A 17,645-nucleotide genomic window follows, 5' to 3' on the forward strand; every position below is an offset into this window, starting at 1 on the left:
ATTTCAGTTATTGTATTCTTCAATTCTGTTTGGTTGTTCTTTATATTTTCTAATTCTTTGTTAAAAACTTCTAATTTCTTGCTCTGTAAATCCATTCTTCTCCTAATTTCTTTAATCTGTTTTATGATCATTATTCTGAACTCCTTCTCAAGTAGATTGCCTATCTCCACATCACTTAGTTCTTTTTCTGGAGTTTTATCTTGCTCTTTTGTCTGAACCATGTTCCACTGTTGCCTCATTTTATCTAAATTTCTATGTATTTTTATGTGTAATAAGTTAGTTATATTTCTTGACCTTGGAGAAGTGGTTTTCTGTAGGAGATGTCCTCTTTGTCCCAGCAGTGCACCCTCTACTTGTCACCCAAGGGCTAGGGACCAACTGATCCCAGGGTAGTATCTGGCCTGAGTTTGCTGACTTTGTCTGCAGGCTGTGGGACTGAAGCTTTTTTGCTTCTGGTGCCTGCCCACTGGTGGGTGGAGCTGGGTCTTGGCTCTCTGGTGGACAGGGCCATGTCTTGGGGCATGTCTAGAGGCAGCTGTGGGCTGAGGTAGTCTTTAGGCAGCCTGTCTGCTGATGGGTGGGGCTGCTTTCTCACCCAGGTTGCTTTTTGGCATGAGGTATCCCTGCACTGGAGCATACAGGCTGTTGGGTGGGACCACGTCTTGGTGCTAAGACGTCAGCCTCCAAGAGAATTCATGCAGATGAATCCTCCCTGATATGCCTGTTACCAGCGTCTATATTCCCAGGGTAAGTCACAGCCACAATCCACCTCCCCAGGAGACCCTCCAAGACCAGTGGGTAAGTCTGGTCCAGGCTCCTATCAAATTACTGCCTTTGCCCTTGGTCCCAGTGCATGTGAGATTTTGTGTGTGCCCTTTAAGAGTGAGGTCTCTATTTCCCCTAATCCTCTGGAACTCCTGCCATCAAGCCCCACTGGTCTTCAAAGCCAAATGTTCCAGGGACTCCTCTTCCTGGTGCCAGAACTTCAACCTGGGGGCCTGATGTGGGGATCAAAACTCTCACTCCTGTGGAAGAACCTTTGTAATATCATCATTCTCCAGTTGGTGGGTCACTTACCTGGGAGTATGGTATTTGATTAAATAATGAGTCCGCCCCTCCCACCCCTTTATTGTGGGTCTTTATGTCTTTAGTTTTTGAAGGTCTTTTCTGGTAGGTTCCAGTCATTTTCATTAATGATTAATTGTTCTGCAGTTAGTTGTGATTTTGGTGTGCTCATGAGAGGAAGTGAGCTTAGCGTCCTTCTACTCCACCATATTGGCCACTCTCCTAGATAAAATTCTTGACTTCATGGGGTGGCCAAGCTGGAGCAGGTTTGTGACTCAGGTCATCAATGGAAGCCGGACTCAGGCCATTGTGCCTCAGGACACCTGGGGTACCTGCCACAGTGCAGTGCATAGATTAGGAGGCTGTGAGCAGTGAGGCAGGAGCGTGGGGTGGTCGGTGTGCCAGACCTGAGCTGCAGTACTACAGGGGCTTGGCCACCAAAACTGCAGCCACAGCAGGAACCCAGAGCAGGCATGGGTGGCAGGAGTGCAGCAGTGGCAGAGGTTCGGTATCTTTATTTTTGAGCAGACTTATTGAATTACAATTAACACAGTATAAAAATCATCCATTTAGAGTTACAATTCAATGAAGTTTAGTATATTCTAAGAACTGTGCAACCATTACTACAATCAATTTTAAAACATTTTTACCACACTACAAAGAAACCTTGTGTCCATTACCAATAACCCTCCAGTCCCCTAGGCAACCACTAATCTGCTTTTGTAGCTTTTCCTATTCCAGAAATTTTATATAAATGTAATCGTACAATTTGTGTTCTTTGGTGACTGGCTTTTAATTACCATAATATTTTCTAGATTTAGCCTTGTTGTAGAGTATATCAGTACTTGATTTTAATTGATAAATAATTTCCATTTTATGAATATACCATATATTCTTTATTCATTTCCAATTGATAGATGTTTCAGTTATTTCTATGAATAATGCTACCTTGAACATTTGTATACAAGTTTTTGTGTAGACATGTTTTCATTACTCTTGAGTACATACCCAGGAGTGGATTGCAGATTATATCATAACTCAATGCTTAAACTCTTGATAAACACCAGACTTTTTTCCAAAATGTCTGACAATTTAAAGTTCCCAGTAGCAATGTGTGAGGGTTCCAATTTCTCCACATAATCACCAACATGTATTTTTGACTGTCCTTTTTCTATAGCCATACTACTGGGTGTGAAGTAGTATCTTATTGTGGGTTTTTTTTTTTGTTGTTGTTTTTCTTTCGGTACGTGGGCCTCTCACTGTTGTGGCCTCTCATGTTGCGGAGCACAGGCTCCGGACGCGCAGGCTCAGCGGCCATGGTTCACGGGCCCAGCCGCTCCACGGCATATGGAATCTTCCTGGACCGGGGCACAAACCCATGTCCCTTGCATCAGCAGGCGGACTCTCAACCACTGCACCACCTCAGAAGCCCTCATTGTGTTTTTTGTTGTTGTTGTTGGCTCCCTGATGACTAACAATTTGAGCATCTTTTCATGGGTGTATTGGTCATTTGTATTCCTTCTTTAGAGAAATGGCTATTTAAACACTTTGTCCTTTTTAAAATTAGGTTCTTTACATTTTATTATTGTGCTATAAGAATTTTTTGTACTTTGTGGATACAATTGCCTCATAAGATATAGGTATCCCCCGCTATTGAAAGTCTGCTTTATGTCACTTCACTTTTATGAAAGACCTACATTACTACCTGTTTTTTCTTAACTGAAAGAAATCTGAAAAGCATTTTCACTTTTACAAAAAAAAAAGGCAAAAATTGCAAATAGCATATTTTAGCATTTGTTTTGCAATGAGTGCTTTCAGAGGCGGTAAACACCCTGAGCAGCGACAGTGGCACTGACAAGCTCTTTCCTGGAAACTGCACTCAGCAACTCAGCATCAAGCATCTGTAGCTTTGACCTGTGTCCGTGAGCATCTGTGCTTTTTCTCACTTTACTTTGGCAGCTATCACCTTGGTAGGAGGTGGAGCTGGAGATAGAGAGGTAGGGCCAGAGCCAGGTGTGAGCCAGAGCTTCTCCTATGTCCAGTGGTCATCACTGCCCCAGGGTGCAGGGTCAGTTCCCAAGTTGCTCTCAGGAGCAGAAGCCTTGAGAGTCAGCCCAAGCCAGCTCAGTTCCCTTCAAGTGTGTGCTCTCCCTACTACCAGCACTGGCTCCCTACCTGTCAGAAGGAAGCAGTGTTGGAGAAAGAGGACTGGCATGGGCACTCAGCAAGGGACTGGATGGGCTGTGTCAGTCTGGTCTCTGTCAGAGATCTGGACTGCTTCTGATGTGCTGCCTGTGTAAACACCAGTAATGGCTGCCCCCTCCCTGCTCAGATGCTGTTTTGGGTTTGAGCAGCCTGAGCATCTCGTTGTCAAGATTTTCCTCAGTCATATTGCCTTTGCTCCAGTGTGTAGCTGCAACGTGAGGCAATCAGGGCTTCAGTGGTTGTATGGCTCAGGCTGGGCATGGGCTGAGACAGTCACAGGAAACACAGCAGCCACCTCTGCATTTTCAATCTACCTTCTCCACCCTGCTTTGGGTGTAATCAAGCATTGGCACACTCCTCATGAGCATAGACCAGGCTTCCCATACCCCTCCTGTTAGTGACACAGGCCATGCAACCAGCCAAGGGGACTCGTCCTCCTTTTGTTGGATGCCAGGTCTGGGGCACCCAATATGTGGCTCAAACTGCTCACTCCCCAGGGAGGATCTCCATCCATGTAATCTCCCTTTTCCTCTGATTCCCCTCCCTGGGGCACTAGACCTGACCTGATCACTTTTCTTCCCTTCCTATCCAATTATGTGTGGATCTTTCTTACAGCCTTTGTTGTACAAGAGACTTTCTGCAAATCTCCAGTTAGTTTTCAGTGACAATTTTCACATGTAGATATATTTTTGATGTGTTCATAGGGGGAAGTGAGTTCCAGGTCCTCCTACTCCGTCATCTTGATCCGAGTTCTGTCTTGATTCATTTTAGGCATACATTAGCAAGATGTGTCCTAAGGTAATTACTTCTTTGCTTTACACCATTTTGGCTTACTAAAAGATTTCATAGGAATATTCTACTTTTGGATAGCAGGAAAAAACCTGTATATGATTTGCAAATATTTTCTCTAATTATATAAGTTATCTTTTCACTTTCCTGATGGTATTATTTGCATGCAGCTCAAATATTTTCAATTTTGATAAAGTTTAATTTATCTATGTTTTCTTTTAATGATGTGCTTTTCCTGTCATATATTACATAACCCTATATTAGTAAGATTTGCAGCTAAGTTTTCTTCTAAGGGTTTACAGGTTTAGCTTCTTCATATAGGTATTGGATCTATTTTCAGTAATTTTTTGCATATGGTATGAGAGAAGAGTCTCAAATATTTTTTATTGTTTTTTTTTTGATGTAGATATGCAACTGTTCCAGCACCACGAGTTCAGAATACTATTCTTTCCTCATTGAATTTTCTTAGCTCTCTTGTCAAAAATCAATTACCTGTAAAAGTAAACACCTGTTTCTAGAATCTCAATTCTATTTCATTGATGTATGTATCTATTCTCTTGCCAGTATTACACAGTTTTGATTACTGTAGATTTGTAGTAAATTTTAAAATTGTGAAACGTGAATCTTCTAACTTTTTCAAATTTGTTTTGGTTATTATGGGCACCTAGAATTTCCATGTTAATGTCATGATAAGCTCATAAATTTCTGCAAAAAAAATTAGCTGACTGGGATTTTGATAGGTTTTATGAGGAACTTATAGATAAATTTGGGGAATATTACTACCTTAACAATATTAAATCTTTCAATCCATGAACATAGGATATCTTTCCATTTAGTTAATCATCTCTAAGTTCTTTCAATAATGTATAATTTTCAGTGTATACATGTATAAGTCTTGTTCTTCTCTTTTAAGTTTAATCCTAAGTATTTTGTCTTTTTGATGAAGTTGTAAATTATTGCATTATTGTTTTCTTAATTTTATTTTCAGATATTTCACTAAAAGCATACAGAAATGCAATTGATTTTTGTAAGTTAATTTCATCCTTCAACCTTGATAAATTCATTTATGAGTTCTAATAGTTTTTAAGTGGAATCCTTAAAATTCTGTACTTTCAAGATCATGTTGTGTACAATTGGAAATAATTTTGCTTCTTCTTTTCCAATCTGGATGTGTTAATTTTTTTTTCTTGGCTCATTTCCCAGAATAGAACCCCTAGTATAATAAAACTGGCAAGAGCACACATCTTTGTCTTGTTCTTCACATTAAAGGGAAGTATTTAATCATTCACCAATAAGTATGATGTTGACTGTGAGTTTTTCATGATAAAGGATACCATTTATTATGTTGAAGATAATTTTGTTGAAAGTTTTTACCTTGAAATGATATTTTTGTCAGACTTTGCAATATGAGATGTTCAAGTGGTTATTTTCCTTTATTTAACTACTATAATGTATTGCATTGATTATTTTTAATTTCAATTGTTATAAAATAAAATTTATCATCTTAAACATTTTTAAGTGAACAGTTCAATAGTGTTAAATATATATACATCGTATATAACCAATCTCCATAACTTTTTATCTTGCAAAACTGAAACTTCATATTCATCAGACAATAACTCCTAATTTTCCCCTCCCCACAGCCTCCAGAAACCACCATTTTACTGTCTATTTCTATGACTCTGATACTATAGATACCTCATATAAGTGGAATTATACAGTATTTGTCTTTGTAACTGGCTTATTTTACTTAACATAATATTCTCAAGGATCATTCATGTAGTAGAATATCAGAATTTCCTTCTCTTTTAAAACTGAATAATATTTCATTGTATGTATATGTTACATTTTGTTTATCCATTCAGTCATCAGTGGATGCTTGCTGTGCTTCCACATCTTGACTATTGTGAATAATGCTTCAAAGAGCATGAGTACAAACATCTTCTTTCAATTATGTTGGATATAATCCCAGAAGTAGGAATGCTGGATCATATGGTAATTTTATTTTTAATTTTTTGAGGAACAACCATACTATTTTCCAAAGTGGCTGTGCCATTATACATTCTCATCAACAGTGCACAAGTGTTCCAATTTCTCCACATCCTCATCAACACTCTGTGTTTTTGTTTTGTTTTGTTTTATATAGCAGCCATCCTAATTGGTGGGAGGTGATATCTTATTTTGGTTTATATTTGTATTTCCCTAATAATTACTGATTATGATGAGGTGTATTACATTGATTGATTTTCATATGTAAAACTGCCCTTGTATTCTAAGAATTAGTCCCAGTTGGTCATAGTGTATAATTTGTTTAATATGTTATTGAAATCTCTTTGCTAGTATTTTGTCAAGATTTTTTTCCATCAATATTCATCAAGGATATTTGTCTATAGCTTCCCTTTCTTGTAAAATATTTTTTGGATTGTGACGTCAGGGTGATGATGGCTTTGTACAATGAGTTTGGAAGTGTTCCCTCCTATTTATTTACTTATTTGGAAGAATTTGAGGAGGATTGGTGTTAATTCTTTAAATGTTTGGTAGACTTCTCTAGTGAAGCCAGTGTAGTCCTGTTATTTTCCTTTGGAGGGAGGCTTTTGATTACTGATTCAGTCCTTTTACTAGTTCTAGGTCTGTTCAGATTTTCTATTTCTTCATGATTCAGTTTTGATACACTGTGTGTTTCTAGGAATTTATCCATTTCATATGGGTTATTCAATTTGTTGGTGTACAGTTGTTCATTGTATTCTCTTTCTCTTGATTTTTTTTGATGTGGACCATTTTTAAAGTCTTCATTAATTTTTTTACAATACTGCTTCTGTTTTATGTTTTGGTTTTTTGGCTGTGAAGCATGTCGGATATTAGCTCCCTAACCAGGCATCGAACCCTCACCCTCTGCATTGGAAGGCGAAGTCTTAACAACTGAACCACCAGGAAAGTCCTTGTATTCTCTTATAATCCATTTCTTCTGTAAAAAGAGTTGTAATGTGCCCTTTTTATTTTTTTTTTTAATTTTAGTTGAGTCTTCTTCCTTTTTTCTTAATCTATCTAAAGAGATGTCAATTTTGATTATCTTTTCATTGATTTTCTTATTGCTTTTCTATTCTCTATTTTACTTGTCTCTGCTCTAATCTTTATTGCTTTATTTCTTCTGCTGGATTTGGTTAAATTTGTTCATTTTTTCATCTTTCTTAAGGTGTAAATTTAGGTTGTTGATTTGATGCTTTTCTTTTTAAAAAATATGTTTATAGCTATACATTTTCCACTTAGTACTACTTTCACAACGTACCAAAAGTTTTGATATGTTGTGTTTCATTTTCATTTGTCTCAGGATATTTTCCAATAAACCTGTAATTTCTTCTTTGATCCAGTGTCTATTTAAGTGTATGTTGTTTAATTTCCATATATCTGGGGGTTAGCTCATTTTCTTTCTGCTACTGATTTCTATTATCATTACTTTGTGATCAGAAATGATACTTCATATGATTTTGAACTTTAAAAGTTATTTAGACTTATTCTGTGACCTAAAATATGATCTACCATGAAGAAAGTTCCAGTTGCACTTGAGAAAAATGTGTATTCTGCTTTTGTTTAGTGGACTGTCCTGTACATGTCTGTTATATTCAATTGGTCTGTCATGTTTTTATGTCCTTATTTCCTTATTGGTATCACCTCTAGTTGTTTTATACATTATTTAAAGTAGGGTATTTAATCCTTTACTATTACAGTAGAGCTGTATATCTGTTCCTTCAAGTCAATGTTTGCTTCATATATTTCAGAGCTTTGAAGTTTGGTGCATATATGTTTATAATTGCTATATCTGCTTGGTGAATTGATTATTTTACCATTATATAATGCTTTTTAAACAAGTTTTATCCTTTCAGCCAAATTATGTTTTAAAAATATGGAAAGCTTCACAAATATAAAAAATTCTTGTGCATGATAATTATTTCTGTATCATTTCAATTTTAGTTTATGTGTTGCTGAAGCAAACACTCTGTTCAGATATTTTGCCCAATTTTTAATAGTGTTGTTTATTTTCTTCTCGCTAAGTTCTGTGTATGTTTTGAATATAAGTCCTTTATCAGTTATGTGTTTTGCAAGCAGTTATTCCCAGTCTCTTGCTTGTCTTTTTGTTCTCCTAATAATTACTTTTACAGAGCAGATGTTTCAAATTTTAATGAAGTCTAACACCATTTTTTTTCTTTCCTGGATTATGTTTTTGGTATTGTATATAAAACTCATCATCAAGCATAAGATCACCTATATTTTTATCTATGTTATCTTCTAAAAGACCTATAGTTTTCTATTTTACATTTAGGTCTATGATTTATTTTGAGTTAATTTTGTAAGAAGCATATGATCAGTGAGTAGGTTCTATTTTTTGTTTGATTGTCTGTGAATGTTCACTTCTCCAGCACCATTTGTTGAAAAGTCTATTCTTTCTCCATTGCATTGTCTTTTCCCCTTTGTCAAAGAGTGATTGGACTATATGTGTGTTTCCATTTCTGGTCTCTCTTTTATTCTATTTATGTATTTGTTTATATTATTTCACCAATGTTGCAATGTTTTGACAATCATACCTTTATAGTATGTGTTGAAGTTTGGTAGTGTTAGTCCTCAGACATTGTTCTTCTTCAGTATTGTGTTGGATATTGTGTCTTCTGCCTTTTCCACATAAATTTTAGATATAATTTTTTGGTATCAGGAAAATAACTTACCATAATTTTTATTTGCAATTCTTGTAATCTGTAAACAAAGTTGTCAAGAACTAATATCATAACAATATCAAGTCTTTCTATCCATGAATGTGGAATATCTCTCCATTTATTTAGCTCTTCCTTGATTTCCATCATCAGTGTTTTGCTGTTTTTCTTACATATACCTTACACATATTTTAATAGATATACACCTAAACATTTCCTTATTCATTGCAAATGTAAATGATACTGTATTTTTAATTTCAAATTCCAATTTTTCATTGCTAGTATATAGAAAACAATTGTATTTTATATATTAACTTTGTAATATGTATAAGCTTATAACCTCACTATAATAGCTTATTTCCAAAGCAGTTTTTTGGTCAGTGATTTTCTGCATAGACAATCATGTCATCTGCAATCTAATGTTGCTTTATTTTTCCTTCCAAATCTGTATTTTTTTAAAGTTTCCTTTACTTGTCTTATTGCATTCACTATTTAGTTCCAATATGGTGTTGAATAGGAGTGGTGAGAGGAAACATCCCTGCATTGTGTACCTGTTCTAAGGAGGAAATCATCTAGCTTTTCACCATTAAATATGATGTTTTCTGGAGGGGTTTTTTGTAGATTTTATTCATCATTTTGAGGAATATCCCTTATATTCCTAGTTTACTGAGCATCTTTATCAATAGTCAGTGTTGGGTTTTTGCCAAATGCTTTTTCTGCACCTATTGATATCACCATATGATTTTTCTTCTTTAGCCTAGGATGATAGATTACATTAATTGATATTCAAATGTTGAATCAACTTTGCATACTTGGGTTAAATCCCACTTGGTTATAATGTATAATATTTTTTATACATTGTTAGATTCAATTTGATATTTTCATTTTTACAAATTTCGCATTTATATTCATGAAAGATATTGGTTTATGATTCTCCTTTCTTGAAATGTCTGTCTGGTTTTGTATTTAAAGTAATGTCCTCTGAGTGTGTTAGGAAGTTTTCCGCTACTTCTATTTTCTCAGAGATATTGTAGATAATTAGTATCATTTCTCCTTAAATGTTTGGTAGAATTCCTACAAAACCATCTGAACCTGAAATACTTTTTCTGTAATGTTATTCATTATTCATTCATTTTCTTCAATAGTTATAAGCTTATTCTGATTATCTATTTATCCTTTTGTGAGTTTAGGTAGATTGTGTCTTTCAAGTTTCAGTTCATCTAAGTTATCAAATTTGTGGGCATTGAGTTGTTTATAATATTCCCTTATTAACATTTTAATGTTTGTGGGAGCAGTAAGGATGGTCCTTTTCTTTCATTTCTAATATCAGTAATTTGGGTCTTCTCTCTTTCATCTTGTTTGCCTAACTAGAGGTTTATCAATTTTATTTATATTTTCTAAGAACCAGCTTTGAGTTCATTAATTTTCCCTATTGTTTTCCTGTCTCAATTTTGTAATTTTTATTCTCATTTTTATTCTATCTTTACTTCTGCTTGCTTTAGATTTATATTGTTCTCTTTCCAGTTTCCTAAGATGAAAGCTTAGCTTGTTGATTTTATGTCTTTCTTATTTTCTAATATCATGTATGCAATATGTTCCCCTCTTAGCACTGCTTTCTCTGATTCAGAATTTTGATAAGTAATATTTTCATTTCCACTTAATTCAAAATATTTTTAATTTCTCTTGACACTTTGACCCATGTATTATTTAAAAGTATATTGATTAATCTCCAAATATTTGGGGATTTTCAGCTACCTTTCTGTTATCATTTTTAGTTTCATGCCATTGTGATTTCAAGAGTACTTCATGTGATCTCTATACTTTTAAAACTTTTATGGTGCATTCTGTAGCTCAGAATGTAATCTATACTGGTAAACATTTCATTTGAGTTTGAGAAGAATGTGGATCCTGCTATTGTTGGATGAATTATTCTATAAATGTCAATTAAATCCAGTTGACTGCTGGCTCTGGTAAGTTTAAATACAGTCATGTTTTAGGATCTTCTTTTTTATCCACTCTGTGATACTCTGTGTTTTAATTGGTGTATTTAGATCATTCACACTAAAGTAATTGTTGATACAGTGGGTTTGTATATACCATATTTGTAACTGCTTTCTCTTCATTTCTCTTGCCTCCTTTTTCTTCCTTTTTCACTCTCTTCCTCCCTTCCTTCCTTCCTTCATTCCTCTTTTCTTCCTTCTTTCCTTCCTGCCTTCCTTGTTTTCTAACTTCCCCTTTTTTCTCACCACCTTGGTTTTGATTCCATTTTCTCTTCTCTCTTAGCATGTAAATTATACTTATTTCTATTTTTGAGTATTCATCTTAAGAGTTTGCAGTGTATATTTACAACTTATCTAAATACACTTTCAAATAATACACTCAAATACCCACTTCATGAGTGTTGCTTGTCTCTTCTAACAGAGTATCCTCAATTCCCCCTGCAACACACACACCTCTCATAACATTGTTGCATTCATTTCACTTATGCATAATCTCTAATCACCAAATGCACTGCTCCTATTATTATATTGAAAAAACATCATCTAATAGATCAGGTAAGAATAAAAAATATTTTATTTTATCTTCATTTATACATTTCTAACACTCTTTCTTTCTTTATGTAGACCTGAGTTCTGATGTATGCAATTTTTCTTCGCTCCAAAAAACTTCTTTTAACATTTCTTACAAGACACACCTACAGATGACATATTCCTTTAGTTTTTGTTTGTCTTAGATGGTCTTTACTTCTTTACTTTTCTTAAAGACCAGTTTTTAAGAGCAGTTTTACAACAAAATTAAGAGGAAGGTACAGAGATTTCCCATATACTTCCTGCCCAAAATATCCTCTGTGCTCTGCCAATTTACCCCAAACCCCCACTCTAGCAACCGCTGGTCTTTTTGTTGTCTCTACAGTTCTGCTTTTTTCCCTAATGTAATGTAGTTGGGATCATACAGCATTTTCAGATTGACTTCTTTCACTTAGTAATATTTATTTTAGGTTCCTCCATGTCTTTTCATTGTTTGAAATTTCATTTTTTTAATGTGCTGAACAATATTACACAGGATGCTCCATAGTTTATCCTTCACTCTTGAAAAAAGTTTGCCAGATACAGAATTCTTGGTAACTATTTTCCTATCAAAACTTTTAAGATTTCTTTCTAGTCTTCTTGCTTGCATGGTTTCTAAAGAGATGGCTGGGGTAATTCCTACCCTTGTTCCTTTATAGGTAAGATTCTTATTTTTCCCTCTGGTTTCTTTCAAGATTGTTCTTTTGTGTTGGGTTTTTTGCAATTTGAATATGCTTAGATTTAGATTTTTTGATATGCATCCTACTTGGTGTTCTCAACATCCTAGATCTCTGTTTTGGTATCTGTCATTGATTTTGGAAAATTCTCAGCCATTATTGCTTCAAATTTTCTGCTTCATTCTTTCTTTCTTTCTTTTTTTCCCTCTTTCTTTCTTTCTTTATTTATTTCTCTCGCTCTCTCCCTGTTTCTTTCTTTCTTCCTTTCTCTCTCCTCCTTCTGGTGTCCCATTGGGTTGCCATTAATGTATGTTATATTGTGTAATTTTCCCACAATTCTTGGATATTATCTTATTTTTTTTCTCATTGCGTTTCAATTTGGGATGTTTATTTTTGACATATCTTCAAGCTCACTGATTCTTTCCATGGCCTTTCTGAGTCTATTAATAAGTCTGTCAAAGGCATTCTCCATTTCTTTTACAGTATTTTTGAGTTCTCAAATTCCTTTTTGATTTCTTCTTAATGCATATCTCTGCATACATTACCCATCTGTTCTTTATTGTTGCCTACTTTTTCCATTAGGAACTTAGCCTATTAATAATAGTTATTTTATATTCTGATCTCATAATTCCAAAATCTCTGTCACATTTGAGTTTAGTTTTGATCTTCACACACTTTTTTCCCTACCTTTTCTCATGCCTTGTAATTTTTTGTTGAAAGCTGTAAATGATGCATCCAATAATAAAGACTGAGGCAAACAGCCTTTAATGTAAGGTTTTATGTTTATCTAGGTAGGAGTTAGGCTGTGTTTAATGTTTACTGTAGTTGTAAGTATGAAAGGCTTTTATTTCCTCTAGTATTATTGGTGTTATCTCCTCTATTGTCTTTGGGTTTCCATCTTAAGTAGAATCCATGTCCTGCAGCTCTCTCAGTTGTAATCCACTGTTATGATATTGGAGTTCTGTTGATGTGGTGTTAAGATATCAGGGAGGAGAAAAAGCATTCTATAATCTTATGGTGGAATCTATTTTTTAATGGGCTCAAGTCTCTGGGCTGTGACTTTCAGAAGAGTTTCCTAGATGCTTGTTTGTCCTTGTTATGCCATAGGAAGCCAGGAATGGCCTTGAGACAGCCAATTGTCCTTCTGTGAAGTCAAATAAGGTTCCACCAAAGTATTTTCTACTAAGGACAAGTTCCTACCATGGAAAACAAAGTTCTCTGGCTATATTTTTAAATGGCTATTTTTCCACTTCCCCTTCCTGAAGCACAAGGGAGTTTTTCTACTGTCTTTACCATGGGATTTGGTCAAACTCATGAAAGTGTGGGACCCAATATGACTGGGTTCCGAGAAATTTTTAACTTCCAATTTAGTTCACATTTAGCCTCTCATAATTTTTAAATTACCATTTAATTGTCCCTATCAGTTTCTATCCCCAGTGGCAACTTCTGCTCCTGGTAAGCTATGGTTCTCTGTATTCACTTATCTCTATGCTTTCACATATCAGTTAGCCCTCTCTTTTCCAGTTAATCTAAGAAGACTTGCTGGTATTTTTTTGTTGAACATTTTTTCTTGTTGTGAGGATGATAGTGACAAGTTCCAAGCTCATGTTGGAATGGAAAACAGATGATGATTTTAAAAAATTCTACTTCTTAATGTACTAAGATAAACCTATTGCCAAATTATAAACAATGTTGATGATTCTTATAAGTAAATGTTAAATAATGACAGTTTTTAAAATAAAATATCTAATATAAGTATTAATTCTCTGTATATGCTATGTTGGGATAAAGTAGATTGGTCCTTGACCTCTATTTCACTCTTTTTTTCTATTGTTTCTTCTAGTACTGCAAAGAATACAGAGCAAAAATTGCCATATCCCAGGCTTCCTTGCAGCTAGAATACTGCATGTAATTTTGGTTTAGCCAATAAAATGAATTCCTTCCAGGTCTGAGAGGGGAAAGTGAAGCCATTTTTCTGCATATTTTGCTCTTTCTGCTCTAAATTTGGTCATGGAGGCATCTGGTGTGTGTGTGTGTGTGTGTGTGTGTGTGTGTTTTCTGTTTTTAAAATAACTGAGTTCTAGCATCATTTACTTTTGAGATGTCAAGGCACAAAAAATTTGTTCTGTTGGTGCAGACCATGCTGGCACCAGCTGTAATATCAGAGGTTTAGAACTGCATGGCACTGATCATGATGATAGCGTGAAATTACAGAACAAGCAGCTTCCTGGTTGTAGAGCAACAGCAGTTCCCTTGGTGACTTGATTCTGTAGTATGGTTCTTGGAACCCTGAGTACTCAACTTGGAGCAGTCTCAATTTGGCTACACATAACAATCACATAAAGGGGTTGTAAAATTACTGCTGCCTGCACCCCAGACATTCATTATCATCTCAAAGGGTGAATTCAGGACATGGCTATTTTCAAAATCTCCTCAATTGATTCCCATGCAGAGACAGGGTTGAGAACTTCTCATCTAAAATCTGTCCTTCCAGCTCACCCAACAAATATTTAAACTATTTGCTTTCCTGAAGTAAATATTTTCTTATTGAAACTAGCTACAGACTCTGTTTCCTGCAATGGTACTCAGACTAATACATGTTGTTTCTGAATCTGGCAGCCTTCCAGCTTTTGTAAAATGAATGACTAAAACATAACAGGTTACAGAGAAGGCATTAATATTGAAGTATGTTTTCATTTTCCCTTTGTCAAGGATAGGACTTGTATTATAGTTTATATCACTGTGTTGACTGCAATTTCACTCCATTGTGGCTTAAGGATAATAGCATAAATTGCTATTAAATAACAAAATTACAAGACATTTTCAGTGCAAAGGTATAATTCCCAGGATGAATGAGAGCAATTGAATCTGGCTGTTGTCCAGATTGGAAAGTGATCCCAATGTCTCCATTTTGTTCTTCCATGGTACTCCCTGATTCCCAGGCCTTATTCATTTTCCTTCAGTGGTCATCAGTTTATCCACTAAGTCATTAGCTAATCATGATCTGTTAACCCTGCTAAAAACATTGAGGGAAATTTTATAGAAATAAAATAAAGCCATAAAGAACTGACTCTACTTAATAGAATTTTATACCTAAGCAAGCCAACAAAGGAAATTCTTTTGCAAAATTGAGACTGAAGAGAATAAACACTTTCAATTTCTTTTCAGAGCATGTTCTGGAAGTAGCTGTTTACTTTAGTGAATGATAAATTGTCATCAATTTACATCAATGGTCCTTTTGACAATAAATATCAGTGGTTCCTATAACAGAAATAAGGAGTTTGGTCTATGTGATGTGAGTTTTCCAAAATAGTACACATAGGATAGGACTCCTGGGAGAGAGATAGAAGAGGGAAGAGATATGGGGATATAAGTATATGTATAACTGATTCACTTTGTTATAAAGCAGAAACTAACCTACCATTGTAAAGCAATTATACTCCAACACGATGTTTAAAAAAAAAAGGATAGGACTCCTTTGCTTAGCATATAATGCACAGAATAAAGGCACTTCACCATCTGTCCCTTGCTCAGCATATAATGCACAGAATAAAGGCACTTCACCATCTGTCCCTTGACTACATTCTCAGTGTCAATTCCTAACATTATATTATTCAAATCTTAATGAAAATGTAATGATTTATAATTTCCCTTTTGCTTCTTTGTATCATTGCACATACTGTTCTCACACCTTACAATACCTTGCTTGACAACCTGGGACATTCTGACATTATTCAAGTTGGGTGGGCTCCAGAATTTCTATCTATCTTAATGACAGCTATAAGTTGTGAGATTGGGACAGGTGCTGAATATGTTTATGGGAAGGAGACATGGAGGAGGTTGGTGGAGATGACAAGCAGTCTGTATCTCCCTAGATCTTCCTGAGAGCCTTCTGAAATTCCTCCAAGCAAAAGTCACTTTGTCCTTGGTGCTGATATAACTCTTTATTTGTGTACTATTACAGTAAAAAATTACATTATTTGTATTATTACTTTATATAAATATCTCCCATTCTAGGAAGGTAAACTTATGCTCTCTGGAGGCAATTCATGCCATTTTTGTAATCCCAGCACAGATTCGAATGCAGACTTTTCTTCTCAATACATCCTGCATGAGTGAAGGAATCTGTAGAATCTCATCATAGGCATCAATTTATACCCTTTGAACTATTAAGGGGGATGGCAGGAGAAGCACATTCACACTGGAAAAGCAAGTGCAAGAATGAGGAAAAGCAGTACTAGTCAACAATGAATCCCTAGAATCACGAGGGGAGTGGTGTATGTCATAAATATAAAGAGAAATGCTGTTATATAGATTCTGTGACAAAAAAGAGAAAACAAAAGCCAGAACAAAATGGGCTTCACTTCAATGAGATTTAAATAAGTTGAGAACATTTCAGAGTGAATTGTTGCTAATCCACTAGATTCTTGTTAAAATGGACTGCACTATTATTTTTGGTGGCTAATCAGCTTGTGCATAACCTACAGGCTCAGCTTCTGCACACCAGTCAGCCCTACCTGAGTTTGGTTTTTCAGTTGGCTGCCAACCAGTCAGTGGAATAACTTTCAAAGAATTAACTGATGACATGAGCTACTTGCAGAATTCCACTGCAGCTGCCAAGAAAGCAGAATCACATTCATAACCAATGGGAATTTCTAAATAAAAAGAAAAGAATTCGTGACAACACAGCCTGCAGCAGTTATGAGTTTGCATTTCACTCTATGCAGCAGATGTCAAGAGAGCTGTGATAATTTTCTTCTTATCCATCAACCCGACATTATTGTGTAGCAGAACAGGGGACTGGAATTTGTGAATTAGCCTCACTCTCTGGATTGCAAAACTTACTTGAATAAGGTAATGTGGTTGGAACAACTGTCTCTTTAAAATTGAATACTTATTCGTGTACTTTTAGTGTCAGCATTGACCAGCCTCTTTCCCACAATGATAGAGGAAAATATGGCTTAGGTGCGGTTAGGGCAGGAATCCTCCACAGGGAACAGAAAACATCCCACAAACAGTGCAAGGGACTGTCTCTGTATAGTTCCAATGTGATGTTTTCCTGCACTTTTCACTTTCAAACACGCCACATGTGTTGAATGCATCTTCCAGAAAGCAAACCTGAGACAAAGGGAGAAGAATAATGGGGGAACGCCCATGACAGATAAAAGGTAGGGGAGTAGGAGTAGGCAGGACAGCTTTCTGGCCATCATGCTGGTCCGACATTTGCGAAAGAGGAAGGAAGCTGGGTGGGAAAAGCTTCAGGCTGCAGTGTGGATCTGAGAAAATCTTAGACAGCTAAATGGTGAGCTTGGATGCAAAGGATCACACAGAAATAGCCAGGCCCAAGGACACAAACCATACTGAATCACCAGCTGGAGGCTGCCTGAGAAGTGTGTCCTCAGATCAAATGCTGCAGATAACTGCATCCCTAACAGAAGAACAGATGGTAATTTCCTGACAGGAGATCCAAATGGCATGTGTCCATGGCTGCTTGCTTTTTCCTTTCCCCTCACAAACACTATACTGTCAGTTCCTTGAAGGAAGATTGTTTTTTTGGTTTATATTATTCTCTGCGTGAAGAACTGTCCTTGGCAAACGCTGGGTGCTCAATAATTACTTGTTGAATGAATGCAAAGAAA

At 35.7% G+C, this 17,645-nt stretch overlaps 1 pseudogene; it reads right to left on the reverse strand.

Annotated features, from left to right (window-relative positions):
- Nucleotides 1-7,954: 7,954 nt before the first annotated feature.
- On the reverse strand, nucleotides 7,955-8,052 carry LOC117201657 (uncharacterized; annotated as a pseudogene).
- Nucleotides 8,053-17,645: the final 9,593 nt, after the last annotated feature.

Source organism: Orcinus orca, chromosome 6 (genome assembly GCF_937001465.1).
Source record: "Orcinus orca chromosome 6, mOrcOrc1.1, whole genome shotgun sequence".
In the NCBI taxonomy this organism is placed as follows: Eukaryota; Metazoa; Chordata; class Mammalia; order Artiodactyla; family Delphinidae; genus Orcinus; species Orcinus orca.